The sequence below is a fragment of the Rhinoderma darwinii genome, chromosome 10 (assembly GCF_050947455.1).
Source record: "Rhinoderma darwinii isolate aRhiDar2 chromosome 10, aRhiDar2.hap1, whole genome shotgun sequence".
NCBI lineage: Eukaryota > Metazoa > Chordata > Amphibia > Anura > Rhinodermatidae > Rhinoderma > Rhinoderma darwinii.
In genome coordinates this window covers 68391372-68408117 of record NC_134696.1, presented here as the reverse complement: position 1 = coordinate 68408117, position 16746 = coordinate 68391372, and the positions used below count along the sequence as shown (strand labels likewise).

At 44.4% G+C, this 16746-nt stretch overlaps 1 protein-coding gene across 13 annotated transcripts in view; it reads left to right on the top strand.

Moving 5' to 3' along the window:
- PHLDB1 (pleckstrin homology like domain family B member 1) overlaps positions 1–16746 on the top strand; it is a 314415-nt gene that overhangs the window by 100291 nt on the left and 197378 nt on the right. For all 13 annotated transcript variants that reach the window (XM_075840044.1, XM_075840036.1, XM_075840043.1 and 10 more), the window contains exon 2: positions 1706–1881. The gene's annotated coding sequence lies outside the window, so the exon portion shown is untranslated. The remainder of the gene's footprint in view (positions 1–1705; positions 1882–16746) is intronic.

Below are 16746 nucleotides of genomic sequence, written 5' to 3'. Positions count from 1 at the left end.
AGGGGGAGTATGGAGCGGGTTCACGAGCTCAGCCCACTCCATACAAAACAGGAGCCAACTCCATGTAAAAAGCAGCCAGTAAAAATGACTATACACTTCACATACATGTATTGTATCAAACTGTTAAATAAAGGTTTTTCTTTTATTACAGGAGTAATAAACAGCTAACACCACACTGCAACGTCCAGAATTGGAGATAACTCCGATCCCGGCCGTTTAACCACTTAGATGCAGTGGTCAATAGCAACCGCGGCATCTAAGCTGTTAGAAAGAGCCTCCTCCATCGGCCCAGACGCAATCACGGTTGCCAATCGTTGTCATGGCAGCATGGGGACCTAATGCAGGCCCCCAGGTCTGCCAGAGGCAGGGCTAAAAATGAGCCAGTAAAAATGACAATACACTGCAATACATAAGTATTACAGTGTATTATATCAAATTGTTAAATATAATTATTATTTTTAAACATACAAAAAAATTAAACGTTCAAAACCACCCCTTTCTCATATTTCCCCTAAAGTAATGTAAAAAAAATAAATAAACATAATTAGTATAATCGCATCCGTAAAAGTCCACACTATTATAATGTAGAGTTATTTAATCCGTACGTATTTAACAACACCATTAAAAAAAGAAAAGGAGAAATAGGGCCTGTTCACACGGCAGAATTTTTGCGGCAGATTCTGCCGCAAAATTCCGGCTTCCGTTAATTTCAAAGGGAGTTGGAAACTTCTTTTTCCCGCTAGCTGATATTTTCAGCTAGCGGGAAAAAGAAGCATCCTGCTCGATCTTCGGTTGAAGTCAATGGGAGGAGGAAGTCGAAAATATAAAGTTCTGGCTCTCAGAAGACGATGAAACAATACAAATAGTTTTTTTCTTTGTAAAATTAGTACATCATAAAAAAAACTATATAAATTTGGTATTGCCATGATCGTTTTGACCCACAGAATAAAGTTATCCTTTCATTTTTACCGCATGATGAACGCTGTAAAAAACAATGGAGGAATCACAGTTTTTATCACAGTTTTTTTTCCCATTCCAACCCACAAACAATTTTTTTCCAGTTTGCAAGTATGTTATATGGTACTTTAAATAGTATTATTAAAAACCACAACTAGTCTCACAAAAAACAAGCCCTCATGTGGCTATGTTGACGGAAAAATAAAACAGTTATGGCATTTGGTATGCGAGAAGGAAAAAATTTAAATGAAAAACCGAAAAAATGGATGCAGCGCCAAGGGGTTAAACTATGATACAGTTGCAATTTTCTACCAGCAGAGGGTGGGCTTGATTACTGTATATACATTCACTTACCAGTATACATAAACCATTCTTTCCAGACAGAAAAAAAAGTATATATGGACACAATGAATAAATCCTAAGGGCCTGTTCACATCTGCGTTGGAGGCTCTGTTAGGGGTCTCCTTTGCAGATCCGGCAAAGATTACAGGAAACAATAGCACAGAATGCCACACTATTGTTTCTGTTAAAACGACGGACACCCCGATGGAAAGCTGACGGAACCCATTAAAGCCAATAGGTTCCGTCGGCTGCCTGTTGTGTCCGTAATGCAACGGAACCGTTGCTGCTGGTATTCCCTTGTTCTGTAGAACAACAGAATGGCCCGACGCAGATGTCAACAGGCACTTACATGTTATAGACTAGAATGTATGCAATAATACAACTATTATTTTGCTATTTTCTGCAGGAATAAGGTTAATCCATTAGGACTAAACCAGCACTATGTTCTCCAAGGAACTTGTGAGAAAACTTCTACCCACAGTTCTAGTCACATACAGATGTGACTGTCCTTCAAGAAACACAACAATATAAGCAAATTGGATTATTTTGTCTGCCAATAAACTAAGCTGCCGCAACTTTCTAGTAAGTATAATCTACACAATATTATCTTTCCATGCTGGTTTTATGTCTTGTAATTTCATAGAGTATTTTCTTCTTTTCTCTTTTGAGCAGTGGTTCATGTCAGGTTTTATGTCTATTGAATGATACAAGTCCAGCAGGCACAAAGACTTATCAGGCGAAGTGTACCATAACCATAATAATTCACTACAGCCTAAGGCCTCATGTACACTTCCGTGTACCGTTGAACAGCCGCTAATGACGGTTCCGTGAATCACGGACCACACACGGATGGCTTCCGCGTGCAGTCCATTGGTTCATGGACCAAATTAATGCAAAGGTCGAAACGGGCAGAAGTAGGACCTGCACTATTTTTGATGGAACGGTCCTACGGCTCCGTTAAAACAACGGAAGTGTGCATGGCCCCATTGAAATTAATGTGTCAGGGTGTTATCAGTTAAAACAACGGATAGCACCCTGATGAAAAAACTGAAGTGGACATGAGGCCTAAAGTTGCAAAGTTGCTACATCTTCCAGGAAGAGTCATATGTAGGCCTCCTTCACACATGTCCCACAGAAGACAAAAGAGAGGAGAAGTATCAATTTTTTTTTTAGGGTATGTTTACACAGTGCAGTTTTGGTGCATTTTTTTGGTGTAGTTTTTGAAGCAGGACCAGGAGTGGATTTAAAAAAAAAAAACGTTCCCTTCACTATCCACTTCTGGCTGTGGCTTCAAATACTGCATTAAAAAAACTGTGCCAGAACTACATTCACACGACAGTGAAAAAAAATGGCCATTATACACTCATCAACGGTCAGTTTTTAATGGCCGTTTTGCATCAGTATGTCTCCAAATTTGAATACATTTCCAGTCCGTCTTTAATGGCCGTTTGTCATCCGTTTTTCATGGCCGTTAAAAAAAACGGATGGATTTCATTTGTCAGGGTTTTTTTTTGTGCCAACCCCCTTAAAACACCACAGTGCCACAATGTTCCTGTAGAGTGCCTACTGTAGATAGTGTGCACACTGTAGTATAAAGTGACATAGTGCTATAGTGCCCTCATATAAAGTGCCAGTGCCCTCATAGTGCCACAGTGCCCACATAGTACCACAGTGCCCACATATAAAGTGGCATAGTGCCCACATATAAAGTGCCACTGCCCTCAAAGTGCCACAGTGCGCAATGTAGATAATGCCACAGTGCCCACACATAAAGTGGCTAAGTGTCTACATACAAAGTGCCAAAGCCCACATAGATAGTGCCAAAATGCTCATGAAGATATCACCAGTGTCCCCTGTAGATAGTGCCACACCCCCTGTAGATAGCACCCCCCTGAATATTGCACCAACCCCCCCCTTGTAGATAGCACCCCCTTGTAGATAGCACTCCCCCTGTAGATAGCACAAACCCCCCTGTAGATGGCACCAACTCCCCCTGCAGATAGTACCAACCACCCTGTAGATAGCATCCCACTTGTAGATAGAACCCCACTGTAGATAGCACCCCTACAATAGATAGCACCAACGCCCCTGTAGATAGCACCACCCCAACCCCCATAAATGGCTCCTCTCCCTGTAGATAGCGCCACTGTAGCTCCCTGTAGGAGCAGGATCCTTCTGGCTGCGGATTCCACTCCTAGACAGTAAGGTCATGAGCTCCAAGAGCGGAATCCCCTACCAGAACATTGGCCCGGCACTGGTCAGGGATTCCGCTCCCAGTGTAGCCCCTGATGTCACTGTCCATATATGGATAGTTATGCCAGGGGCTTCTCCAGTAGCGGAATCTCACTGGCTAGAGCGTCAGAAATGCTCTGGCAAGGGATTCTGCTCTTAGAGGAAGCCCCTGACGTCACTGTCCATATATGGACAGAGAAGTCATGGGCTACTTCTAGGAGCGATTCCGATCCTATCAGGGAGCTACAGGTACGCTATCAATGGGAGGTGTTCATTCTACAGGGGTTTATGCCATCTACTGGTGGTGCTATTTACAGGGAGGTGCCGCCATCTACAGAGGGGTGCTATCCACATGTGGGGGTGCTATGTACATGGGGTGAAATCTACAGGGGGGTCAGAGGGAGCCCCTGACATCATTGTCCATATATCATGGACACACGGCAGTCGTGTGAATGTAGCCTTAGCCGTTTTTCCAGGCTGTTTTGCAGCCGTTACGTTTCCGTTCCAGGCCGTGTTTCCACGGATGAATTTAATTTCTACATTTTTTGGGTCCCAACCCACTAAAAACACCCACAGGAAGGTCATATGATCAACCAGTCACCATTTTTTTCTTGCTTTCAGAGTATAGAGATCTTTGTCTGATCCCTCAGCTTCTTTGAATTGGTTTCTGACTTTTTATCTGCTATTTTTAACTTGCTACCATGTCCTCACAACCATTAAACTGTTGTAATGACGGGGTAGGGTGACAGACAGGTGAGCCCTAATCTACCAGCCACTCAGTCCCTGCCTACTTGCAACGGCCCGTCCTAGGCGACGGAGTACAACTGGGCAACGGTCTCTACGCTCAATAAGTGCACGACAGACAAACAGACAAGGGTACACAGAAGCTAAGGGAAATGGGGCAGTTGCCCACGGCAACACAGTGAGCAACAAGAGTAGTGAACGAGCCGAGTCAAACCAGGAGTGTACGAGGTACCAAACGCAGAGCAGGAGAGTAGTGAACGAGCCGAGTCAAACCAGGAGTGTACGAGGTACAAATCGCAGAGCAGGAGCGTAGTCTGTAAAGCCAGGGTCAAAAATGAAGCAAGGTCAATAATGATAGCAGGAGCAGCAGAGCCAGGAAACAGAAAAGAATCACAGGCAAAGGAGGAGCAGGAAATGCAGGTATAAATAGACAGAGGGCGGGAGATAACTCCATCTGGCCAGGCTGTGATAGGCTCTCCCACTCCTCAGCCTCCCAGCCTGACTGGTAGAAGATCGTGTCACTCTCTCAGACTTAGGAACAGGTGCAGACTGATTACCCACGGGCGTCGACACAGAAGCTGTGTCTGGCAGATCCTTTACAACTGTGTACTGCAGCTTTGGCTGATTTCTATGCAATTCGGACAGCAATTGCAAATTTAGATAGTGTCACAGTGCCCCCTGTAGATAGTGTCACAGTGCCCCCTGTAGATAGTGCCACAGTGCCCCCTGTAGATAGTGCCACAGTGCCCCCTGTAGATAGTGCCACAGTGCCCCCTGTAGATAGTGCCACAGTGCCCCCTGTAGATAGTGCCACAGTGCCCCCTGTAGATAGTGCCACAGTGCCCCCTGTAGATAGTGCCACAGTGCCCCCTGTAGATAGTGCCACAGTGCCCCCTGTAGATAGTGCCACAGTGCCCCCTGTAGATAGTGCCACAGTGCCCCCTGTAGATAGTGCCACACAGCCCGCTGGTAGGTATTGCCATGCAGCCCCCTTGCAGGATTTGCCACGCAGCGCCCTGTAGGTAGAGCCCCCCAGACCCCCTGTAGGGTGTGCCACGAAGCCCCCTTGTAGGTAGCACCCTGTATATGGCACTGCCCGAAGATAGCGACACTGTAGCTCCCTGTAGGAGTGGGATCCCTCTGGCCGGGGATTCTGCTTCAAGAGTTGCCCCTGATGTCACTGTCCATATATGGATAGTGACGTCAGGAGCTCCATCTAGGAGCGGAATCCCTGACCAGAGGGATTCTGCCCCTACAGGGAGCTACAGTGGCGCTATACACAGGGGGGTGCCATATACAGGGGGTGCTATCTACAAGGGTGCTACGGCACTACCGACAGCAAAAAAAATCTCCTCCTCCTCACATGAACTTCGCACTTGAGGAGGAGGAGATCACATCCAAGTGATGGCCCAATAGACTTCTATGGGAACCATGCGGCCGTGAGAATAGCCTCATTTGAGGAGTATTGTTTTTACTGCGGCCATGTGACGGTTGTTAAACAGCCGACTATCCCTGCCGTGTGAATAGGGCCTTAGGCCTTACACTTTTCTTGCCTTTTGGATCCACTTCTGGCTTTGGCACAAAAAACTATATCAACAGTGACACGAAAACTGCATGTGCGATTCAAGCCTAAGGCTGTGTTCCCATAGTGCAGATTTGTATGTATTTGTTAAGCAAGAAACAGGAACAGAACCCAAACAGAAGAAATATATAAAGGAAGGCCTTATAAGTCTGCTCTCCTGGATCCAATTCAGGTTTTGGCTTAAAAAAATGCATGCAAAATCTGCACTGTGTGAACAAGGTCACACGTGGCAGATTTTTTTGCAGAAATTTCTGCAACTGAAAATTGGTTTCATTCATCTGAATGGAACATGCAGAAATCCATGCACCTGCTGCAGAAACAACCACATTCAGATGAATGGAACTGATTTTCAGTTACAGCAATTTCTGAAACAAAATCTACAGTGTGTGCAAGGGGCCTAAATATGCAGTATTTGCCGCAGCGTTAAAAATATGCTGCGGAAAACATTACAATGGCCATTGGGAAAAATATTCCGCAACTCTGACCGCTTTCTCTGTATTTTGCGTTACAATATATGTTTTCATTGGATCACATTGTAAAGTTTTCCACAGCGCAAAAGTATGCTGCAAAAATACGCCATGTATGACTGCACCCTAATACACGAATGCCATTTTCCTGCCAACTGTCTCATTTTTTGATAGTTTCAAACTTGTTAAATTGAATGATAGGCGCATATTTTCAATCTAAATATTACTTAAGAGGGTCCAAACTGGTGTTAAAAAATCATGGCCGGGGATAATAGAGTTTGGTTCTGTCTTCCTGTCTTCCCTTAAACATACTGCCGACACACACCAGCTTCCCCTCCCCTTTCTTTTAGTTCTCTGATGCCAAATAATGACATGGAGACTTAGAGCTGGAATGAATTGGCCACAGCAGCCATTTTATTAACAGACAACAAAGAACAACAACAAGAATAGTGGGTGAAGATTGTGAGGAGGTTGAAACCTTGTGGGTGGAACTAGAAAGGGAGGTAAACACTGAAAAAATTACTTTTGGTGTAATCTATAGACCCCCCCAATATAACTGAGGAGATGGAAGGTCAGCTATATAAACAGATGGAGCGGGCTGCACAGGCGGGTACTGTAGTGATAATGGGAGATTTTAATTTCCGGGATATTAATTGGTGTCATGGTTCGGCTTCAACTGCAAAGGGAAGACATTTCCTCAACCCGTTGCAGGAAAATTTTATGGGCCAGTTTGTGGAGGACCCGACTAGAGGTGAAGCTCTGTTGGATCTGGTCATTTCTAATAATGCAGAGCTTGTTGGGAATGTTAATGTTCGTGAAAACCTCGGTAACAGTGATCATAATATAGTTATATTTTACCTATACTGTAAAAAACAAACACAGGCTGGGAGGGCAAAAACACTTAATTTTAAAGAGGCTCTGTCACCACTTTATAAGTGGCCTATATTGTACATGATGTGATCGACGCTGTAATGTACGCCGCATTCCAAATTATTATGCAAATGTTATTTTTCGCTGATGTTCCTAAATAGTAGATGCAAATGACAGTCAGTATAATCTTCAAGCCATCAACCGTTGGAGTATAATGCGAATTTTATTGCTCCTAATGATAACAGATTTTTTTTTAGAAGTAAAATACTCAAAATGCACGGTTTCAAATTATTATGCACAACAGAGATCAAAACATTTTAAGGGTTGTAAAGAGAACTAAAATGGTAATTTGTTGAATTTGCAGCATCAGGAGGTCATATTTAGGGTATGTGCACACACACTAATTACGTCCGTAATTGACGGACGTATTTCGGCCGCAAGTCCCGGACCGAACTCAGTGCAGGGAGCCGGGCTCCTAGCATCATACATATGTACGATGCTAGGAGCCCCTGCCTCTCCGTGGAACTACTGTCCCGTACTGAAAACATGATTACAGTACGGGACAGTTGTCCTGCAGAGAGGCAGGGACTCCTAGCATCGTATATAACTATGATGCTAGGAGCCCGGCTCCCTGCACTATGTTCGGTCCGGTACTTGCGGCCGAAATACGTCCGTAAATTACGGACGTAATTAGTGTGTGTGCACATACCCTTACAGAAATCAAAAGCTCTTTCGATAAAAAAAAACTTAGCAGGCCAAGTTACATGTTAACATAGGACCCCTTATTTGATATCACCTTCACAATTCTTGCATCCATTGAATTTGTGAGTATTTGGACAGTTTCTGCTTGAATATCTTTGCAGGATGTCAGACTAGCCTTCCAGAGCTTCTGTTTTGATGTGAACTGCCTCCCACCCTTATAGATATTTTGCTTGAGGATGCTCCAAAGGTTCTCAATAGGGGTGAGGTCAGGGGAACATGGGGGCCACATCATGAGTTTCTCTCCTTTTATGCCCATAGCAGCCAATGACACAGAGGTATTCTTTGCAGCATGAGATGGTGCATTGTCATGCATGAAGATAATTTTGCTACGGAAGGTACGGTTCTTCTTTTTGTACCACGGAAGAAAGTGGTCAGTCATAAACTCTACGTACTTTGCAGAGGTCATTTTCACACCGTCAGGAACCCTAAAGGGGCCTACCAGCTATCTCCCCATGATTCCAGCCCAAAACATGACTCCGCCACCTCCTTGCTGACGTCGCAGCCTTGTTGGGACATGGTGGAGATTCACCAACCATCCACTACTCCATCCACCTGGACCATCCAGGGTTGCACGGCACTCATCAGTAAACAACACGGTTTGAAAACTAGTCTTCATGTATTTCTGAGCCCACTGCAACCGTTTCTGCTTGTGAGCATTGTTTAGGGGTGGCTGAATAATAGCTTTATGCACACTTGCAAACCTCTGGAGGATCCTACACCTTGAGGTTCGCGAGACTCCAGAGGCACCAGCGGCTTCAAATAGCTGTTTGCTGCTTTGCAATGGCATTTTAGCAGCTGATCTCCTAATCCTATTAATTTGTCTGGCAGAAACCTTCCTCATTATGCCTTCATCTGAACCAACCCGTCTGTGCTCTGAATCAGCCACAAATCTTTTCACAGTACGATGATCACTCTTAAGTTTTCTTGAAATATCCAATATTTTCATACCTTGTCCAAGGTATTGCACTATTTCACGCTTTTTGGCAGCAGAGAGATCCTTTTTCTTTCCCATATTGCTTGAAGACTGTGGCCTGCTGAATAATGTGGAACGTCCTTCTTAAGTAGTTTTCCTTTCATTAGGCACACCTGGCAAACTAATTATCACAGGTGTCTGAGATTGATTACAATGATCCAAAGAGCCCTGAGGCTGGGTTCACACGACCATGTTACGTCCGTAATGTACGGAACGTATTTCGGCTGGAAGACCCGGACCGAACACAGTGCATGGAGCCGGTCTCCTAGCATCATAGTGATGTACGATGCTAGGAGTCCCTGCCTCTGCATGGAACTACTGTCCTGTACTGAAAACATGATTACAGTACGGGACAGTTGTCCTGCAGCGAGGCAGGGACTCCTAGCATCGTACATCACTATGATGCTAGGAGCCCGGCTCCCTGCACTGTGTTTGGTCCGGGTCTTGCGGCCGAAATACGTTCCGTACATTACGGACGTAACATGGTCGTGTGAACCCAGCCTTAGACACAATACCATCCATGAGTTTAATTGAAAAACTAATAATTAAATGTTTATGACACTTAAATCCAATGTGCATAATAATTTGGAACACGGTGTTGGTTACAGCAGTGTTTTTTATTTAGAAAAACGATCATTTTCGACAGAGTTATGACCTATATTAGCTTTATGCTAATGAGTTTCTTAGGGCTTATTCAGACGAACGTATAATAAGTCCGTGCAACGCGCTTCATTTTCACCCCCATCGCACGGACCTATGTTAGTCAATGAGGCCGTTCAGACTGTCAGTGATTTTCACGCAGCGTATGTCCGCTGCATAAGACTCACGACATGTCCTATATTTGCCCGTTTTTCGCGCATCACGCACCCATTGAAGTCAATGGGTGCGTGAAAACCGCGCATGGCACATGGACGCACTTGCATGTGCCGCGCGTGATGCGCGCTACAGTAGTCAAAACTATGAATGAAAACAGAAAAGCACCACATGCTTTTCTGTTTACAAACAGAGTGTCATAATGATGGCGGCTGCGCGAAAATCACAAAGCCACTCATCATATGCTGCTGACACACTGAGCTTTTATGGACCTTTTGCGCACGCAAAACGCAGCGTTTTTTGCACGTGCAAAACGCACACGCTCGTGTGAATCCGGCCTAAATTAACAACTGGGCGTGTTTTACTTTTTGGCAAAGTGGGCGTTGTACAGAGGAGTGTATACCCCTTAGGGTATGTGCACACGCTAAACCAAAAACGCCTGAAAATACAGAGCTTTTTTCAAGGAAAAACAGCTCCTGATTCTCAGGCGTTTTTTTAATCGAACTCGCGTTTTTTGCTGCGTTTTTGACGGCCGTTTTTTAAAGCTGTTTTTCTATAGAAAAACGGCTCCAAAAACATCCCAAGAAGTGACATGCACTTCTTTTTCGCAGGCGTATTTTTATGTGCCGTTTTTTGAAAACGAGGTGTAAAAAAAAGCCCCGTCAGATCAGATGTTTGGAGGTGTTCTGTTTCAGAAGTGTCACCCGCGAGCCGCCCGCAAATCACGGGCCGTGCACATGGCCGCGTCCATTATTTTCTATGTGCCTGGACCGCAGAACACGGCCGTAATAAGACATGTCTGTTCTTTCTGCGGTCCAGGCTCCTGGGCCATGCCCGGACCGTGGAAACCACGGTCGTGTGCATGGGCCCATAGAAATTAATGGGGCCGCAATTCTCACGTGGATTTTCGGGGAAATTGCGGATGCAAAAGCACGTTCATGTGCATGGGGCCTTACTGCCAAGGATGTATGTAATACGTCATCGCTTTAAAATCTTGCCATGGCTAGAATATAAGGATATGTCCACACGCAAAATACGTCTGAAATTACGGAGCTGTTTTCAGGCGAAAACAGCTACTGAATTTCAGACGTTTTTACAAGTGCACACGTATTTCGCAGCGACTTTTACGGACGTAATTGGAGCTGGTTTGCATTGCAGTCAATGAAAAACGGCTCCAATTATGTCCCAAGAAATGTCCTGCACTTCTTTGATGGGGCCGTAATTTTACGCGCCGTCTTTTGACAGCAACGCGTAAAATGACAGCTCGTCTGCACAGCTCGTAAGACCCATTGCAAGCAATGGGCAGATGTTTGCCGACGTATTGGAGCCATCTTTTCAGGCGTAAAAAGAGGTCGTGTGCACATACCCTCAGACTCCGGATAAAAGCTCTAGGTGCAATATTCAGGGTGCAGCACTAGTTTGAAATCGGGGAGCAGGATGAAAAAGTTTTACTTCCTGGTTTTGTGCTTTCATAAGGCTATGTTCACACAGAGTTTTTTGCCAAAAAGTAAAACACGCCCAGTTGTTCATTTAGGCCGGATTCACACGAGCGTGTGCGTTTTGCACGTGCAAAAAACGCTGCGTTTTGCACGCGCAAAAGGTCCATAAAAGCTCCGTGTGTCAGCAGCATATGATGAGTGGCTGCGTGATTTTCGCGCAGCCGCCATCATTATGACACTCTGTTTGTAAACGTGGTGCTTTTCTGTTTTCATTCATAGTTTTGACTACTATAGCGCGCATCACGCGCGGCACATGCAAGTGCGTCCATGTGCCGTGCGCGGTTTTCATGCACCCATTGACTTCAATCGGTGCGTGATGCGCGAAAAACGGGCAAATATAGGACATGTCGTGAGTTTTATGCAGCGGACATACGCTGCGTGAAAATCACTGACAGTCTGAACGGCCTCATTGACTAACATAGGTCTGTGCGATGGGGGTGAAAATGAAGCGCGTTGCACGGACTTATTATACGTTCGTCTGAATAAGCCCTAAGAAACTCATTAGCATAAAGCTAATATAGGTCATAACTCTGTCGAAAATGATCGTTTTTCTAAATAAAAAACACTGCTGTAACCCACACCATGTTCCAAATTATTATGCACATTGGATTTAAGTGTCATAAACATTTAATTATTAGTTTTTCAATGAAACTCATGGATGGTATTGTGTCTTAGGCTGGGTTCACACGACCATGTTACGTCCGTAATGTACGGAACGTATTTCGGCCGGAAGACCCGGACCGAACACAGTGCAGGGAGCCGGGCTCCTAGCATCATAGTGATGTACGATGCTAGGAGTCCCTGCCTCGCTGCAGTACAGCTGTCCCGTAATGTAATCATGATTTCATGATACATCGTACATCACTATGATGCTAGGAGCCCGGCTCCCTGCACTGTGTTCGGTCCGGGACTTCCGGCCGAAATACGTTCCGTACATTACGGACGTAACATGGTCGTGTGAACCCAGCCTTAGGGCTCTTTGGATCATTGTAATCAATCTGACACCTGTGATAATTAGTTTGCCAGGTGTGCCCAATCAAAGGAAAACTACTTAAGACGGACGTTCCACATTATTCAGCAGGCGACAGTTTTCAAGCAATATAGGAAAGAAAAAGGATCTCTCTGCTGCCAAAAACCGTGAAATAGTGCAATACCTTGGACAAGGTATGAAAATATTGGATATTTCAAGAAAACTTAAGCGTGATCATCGTACTGTGAAAAGATTTGTGGCTGATTCAGAGCACAGACGGGTTGGTTCAGATGAAGGCATAATGAGGAAGGTTTCTGCCAGACAAATTAATAGGATTAGGAGATCAGCTGCTAAAATGCCATTGCAAAAACACAGAATTTCTGAATGGCCCCATTGACTTGCATAGGTCCGTGTGACGTGCATTATATTCACGCGCGTAACACGGAGGTGAAATAAGCTCGTGTGAATTAGGCCTAAGGGTATGTACACACATATCGTAAACACTGCGGAATTTCCAGGCCCAGATTTTGAGCGCAGAAATTCTGCAGCATTTTGCCAGGAGAAATTGACATGCTGCAGTTGGAGAATAAGCACCGTAGGGCTATTTCCGCACTTCTTTCTTGCTTAATTTTTATGCAGTGTGTGGATGAAATTTGTTGAAATCTCATCTACTTTGCTGCTCCTGTAATACGCTGCGGAATTTCTGCACGATTTTCGCAGCGTTTTTGGCCTGCGGCCATTGAGTGCCACGGGTATAAAACGCCACGAAATACGCTTTCTCTGCCTCTCATTGATGTCAATGGGAGGTCAGAGGCGTAAACGCCCGAAGATAAGGCATGTCCCTTCTGTTTTTCAAGCAGCGGGTGTCCACTGCGTGAAACTCACTGCATGTCCTATACTTGTGCTTTATTTGCGCATCACGCACCCATTGAAGTCAATGGGTGCGTGAAAATCACAGACAGCACATGGACGCACATCCGTGTTCTGTGCGTGATTCACGCAACAGTTGCTAAAGAAATTATGAGAAAAAGAAAACTACCTCCTTCATTTTATTTTGCTGATGTAAATAACGCATGACATACGGATGACATACGCGTGTAAAAACTGCTGACAAGCACCATACACTGATGTCACACGGAATTGCAACGCAGGAAAAATGCTGCGTTTTTTACGCGTGCAAAACGAACATGTTCGTGTGAATAAGGCCTTAGGCTGGGTTCCCACGGGTCGGATACGTTGCATAAAAATCACGCAGCGTGTCCGACCTGGAACAATTGTGAATTTTTGAACGTGTTTCTGCTGCAGAAGAAATCGCTAATACTTACCCCCTCCGTCTTTTTTGCGCGTAGTCAGGCCTCCTACGATGACGTTGCAGGCCATGTGACAGCTGCAGCGGGCCCATGGGATGAAACGCATCCCAGGAGGCCGTAATGCAGGAAGAAGGAGGACGTTCTGGGTAAGTATGATTTATTTATTTTTTCAGAGTTCCGATTTTTGGATTTCTGTTGCGGGTTTTGCATCCCCATTGAATTCAATGGGGAAAACCTGCAACAGAAAATTGACAAAAACGCAACATAAATTGACATGCTGCGGAATTAAATTCCGCACCGCAGGTCAATTTATTAACATTTACGCTGTGTTTTTTTTCTAAACGTGCGTGGGCATGAAACTTTCTAAATCTCATTCACTTTGCTGCCACTGTAAATGCTGCGGCTAGCAGTAAACCCCCATTATTACCTCGGTACCCACCGCAACCAGAAGTATCGGGAAGAGCTGGGTACAATCCAGTACCCGACCATCTGTAGTGGTCAGGCACTGGGACGGCCGCACGCTGGTATTATGAGACTGGGTGAGGGCCAAAAACTGTGGCCCTTGCCACCCTGGTAATGCTAGGCTGCGGCTGCTTTATTGTATCTGGCAGGTTATGAAAAACATTTTCATAACCAACCAGATACAATAAAGCAGCAGCAGGCTAACATTACCAGGGTGGGAAGGGCCAGTGTTTTTGGCCCTTCCCAGTCTCATAATACCAGCGTGCAGTTGCCCCAGCGCCTGCCAGTCACTACAGATGGTCGGGTACTGGATTGTACGTGGTGGGTAGCTGGGTAATTATGGGGGGTTAGTGTTAGCCTTTTTACTTAGTAATGGACGTCGTCAAACAGACAACTGCCATTACTAAGACGCAAATAAAGTATTAAAAAACAGAGACATAACTCCCTTTTCAGACAGAGATTTTTGGCGCGGAAACCACATCAGAATCAGCGCCGTAAGACACCCGAAATTGCCACGCATTGATTTCAATCTGATGCAAAGGTGTCTTCTTCCACACAAGCCGCCCAGGCTTTTGGCCGCTCACGGGAAAAAAAAGCGGTGTGTCATTTCTTGGCGCAGCTTCCGCCTCCGACCTCCTATTAAAGTTAATGGGAGGCAGAAAAAACCAGCGACGCTCTTTTTGATCTATTTTTGGGGCTTTTTTGGCCGCGGTTCTTGCATTAGATTTAATGGCCGCGGGCAAAAGTCGCACCGAAAACTGCGGACAAAAAAGCACATGCAATTCAAAATCTGTCTCAAAATTCCTGAAGGAATTCTGAGGCAGATTTTTTTCTGCCTGCAAAAAAACTCTGTGTGAACAGGGCCTAAAGGTGTCTACAAACAGTGCGGATTTTCCGGGGTTTTCCCGCATGGCTGAAAAGCGCAACAAAAAATGCATGCATTTTTGCCGCAATTTTTTCACTGCGGTTTTCGGCCGTGCGGCAAAACCGCGGCAAAACCGCACTGTGTAAATACACCCTAAGAAAATACTTTTTTTATTGAAATGAAAACTCCCCCACACAACCCTCGGTAACCGTTTTATTTAAAAAACAAAAACGCAGATCGAAGTAGTTTAATTAATCTACAACGTAGTCCAAACGGTCCAGCGGAACCTGCAAACATACCTACAGCAGTCTTATGTGTTCTTCCCTGCGCCGCAATAGAAACTAGACGTCAATGGAAAACATTTCCTTAGCGCATGTTCACACGGCGCTAAAAAAAAACGATGTGTAAACGTATCAAATACACTAGCGTTTCTTGTGAAGCGCTTTTTTAAAATACAGGCGTTTTTCGAGTTGTTTTTTTTTACACTTTTTGGCGCATAAAAGACTTGTAAAATATACGCCGTGTGAACCTGTCAACTAAAAAGTAATTCACCACAGGGTCTTCCCTCTTGACTTTCATCATTCTTAGCCTTTTGGTGTGTTCTATAGTTGCTGCCAGCTAGCATTTATAAAATCACTCCCAAAATGGCAGCTGGACACTGGTTGACAATTTGAAGACACCTTTTCCTGGTTTGTGACCAAAAATAGGGAGGGGGTGAGTCTCCCTCTCACATTTACAGCAGCTGTAAGTCAAGTTGCTTTATCTGATTCACCTTGCTGTAATTCTGGTTAGTGCTCCCTCTGGTGGCCAAGATAGGAAAACATGTCAAATTATTATTTTATTTTTAATACTTCCCACCTTGTGAAAGAAAGAAAGAAAAAAATACACCAAAATAACAAAAAATATATTATTAAAAAGTGACTTGCTTAAAAATTGTTTTAATTTGTGACACATTCCCTTTAATTATGACAAAAGTTATTTGCCCTATTGCTTCCCTTGATAGCTTTTCCCAGCCCAATGATAACTAACAGTCAAACGAATAAGTATATAAAAAACATAGCCATTAAATCCGTAGAATTTGGATGAGGTTAATGTACAGGGTGGGCCATTTATATGGATGCACCTAAATAAAATGGGAATGGTTGGTGATATTAACTTCCTGTTTGTGGCACATTAGTATATGGGAGGGGGGAAACTTTTCAAGCTGGGTGTTGACCATGGCGGCCATTTTGAAGTCTGCCATTTTGTATCCAAATTTAGTTTATTCAATAGGAAGAGGGTCATTTGACACATCAAACTTATCGAGAATTTCACAAGAAAAACAATGGTGTGCTTGGTTTTAACGTTACTTTATTCTTTCATGAGTTATTTACAAGTTTTTGACCACTTATAAAATGTGTTCAAAGTGCTACCCATTGTGTTGGATTGTCAATGCAACCCTCTTGTCCCACTCTTCACACACTGATAGCAACACCGCAGAAGAAATGCCTCCCGATCTGACCCCCTTAGACTTTTATCTTTGGGGTCATCTGAAGGCAATTGTCTATGCTGTGAAGATACGAGATGTGCAGCAACTGAAACTACGGATACTGGAAGCCTGTGCTAGCATTTCTTCTGCGGTGTTGCTATCAGTGTGTGAAGAGTGGGAGAAGAGGGTTGCATTGACAATCCAACACAATGGGCAGCACTTTGAACACTTGTAAATAACTCATGAAAGAATAAAGTAACGTTAAAACCAAGTACACCATTGTTTTTCTTGTGAAATTCTCGATAAGTTTGATGTGTCACATGACCCTCTTCCCATTGAAAAAACTAAAGTTGGATACAAAATGGCCGACTTCAAAATGGCCGCCATGGTCAACACCCAGCTTGAAAAGTTTCCCCCCTCCCATATACTA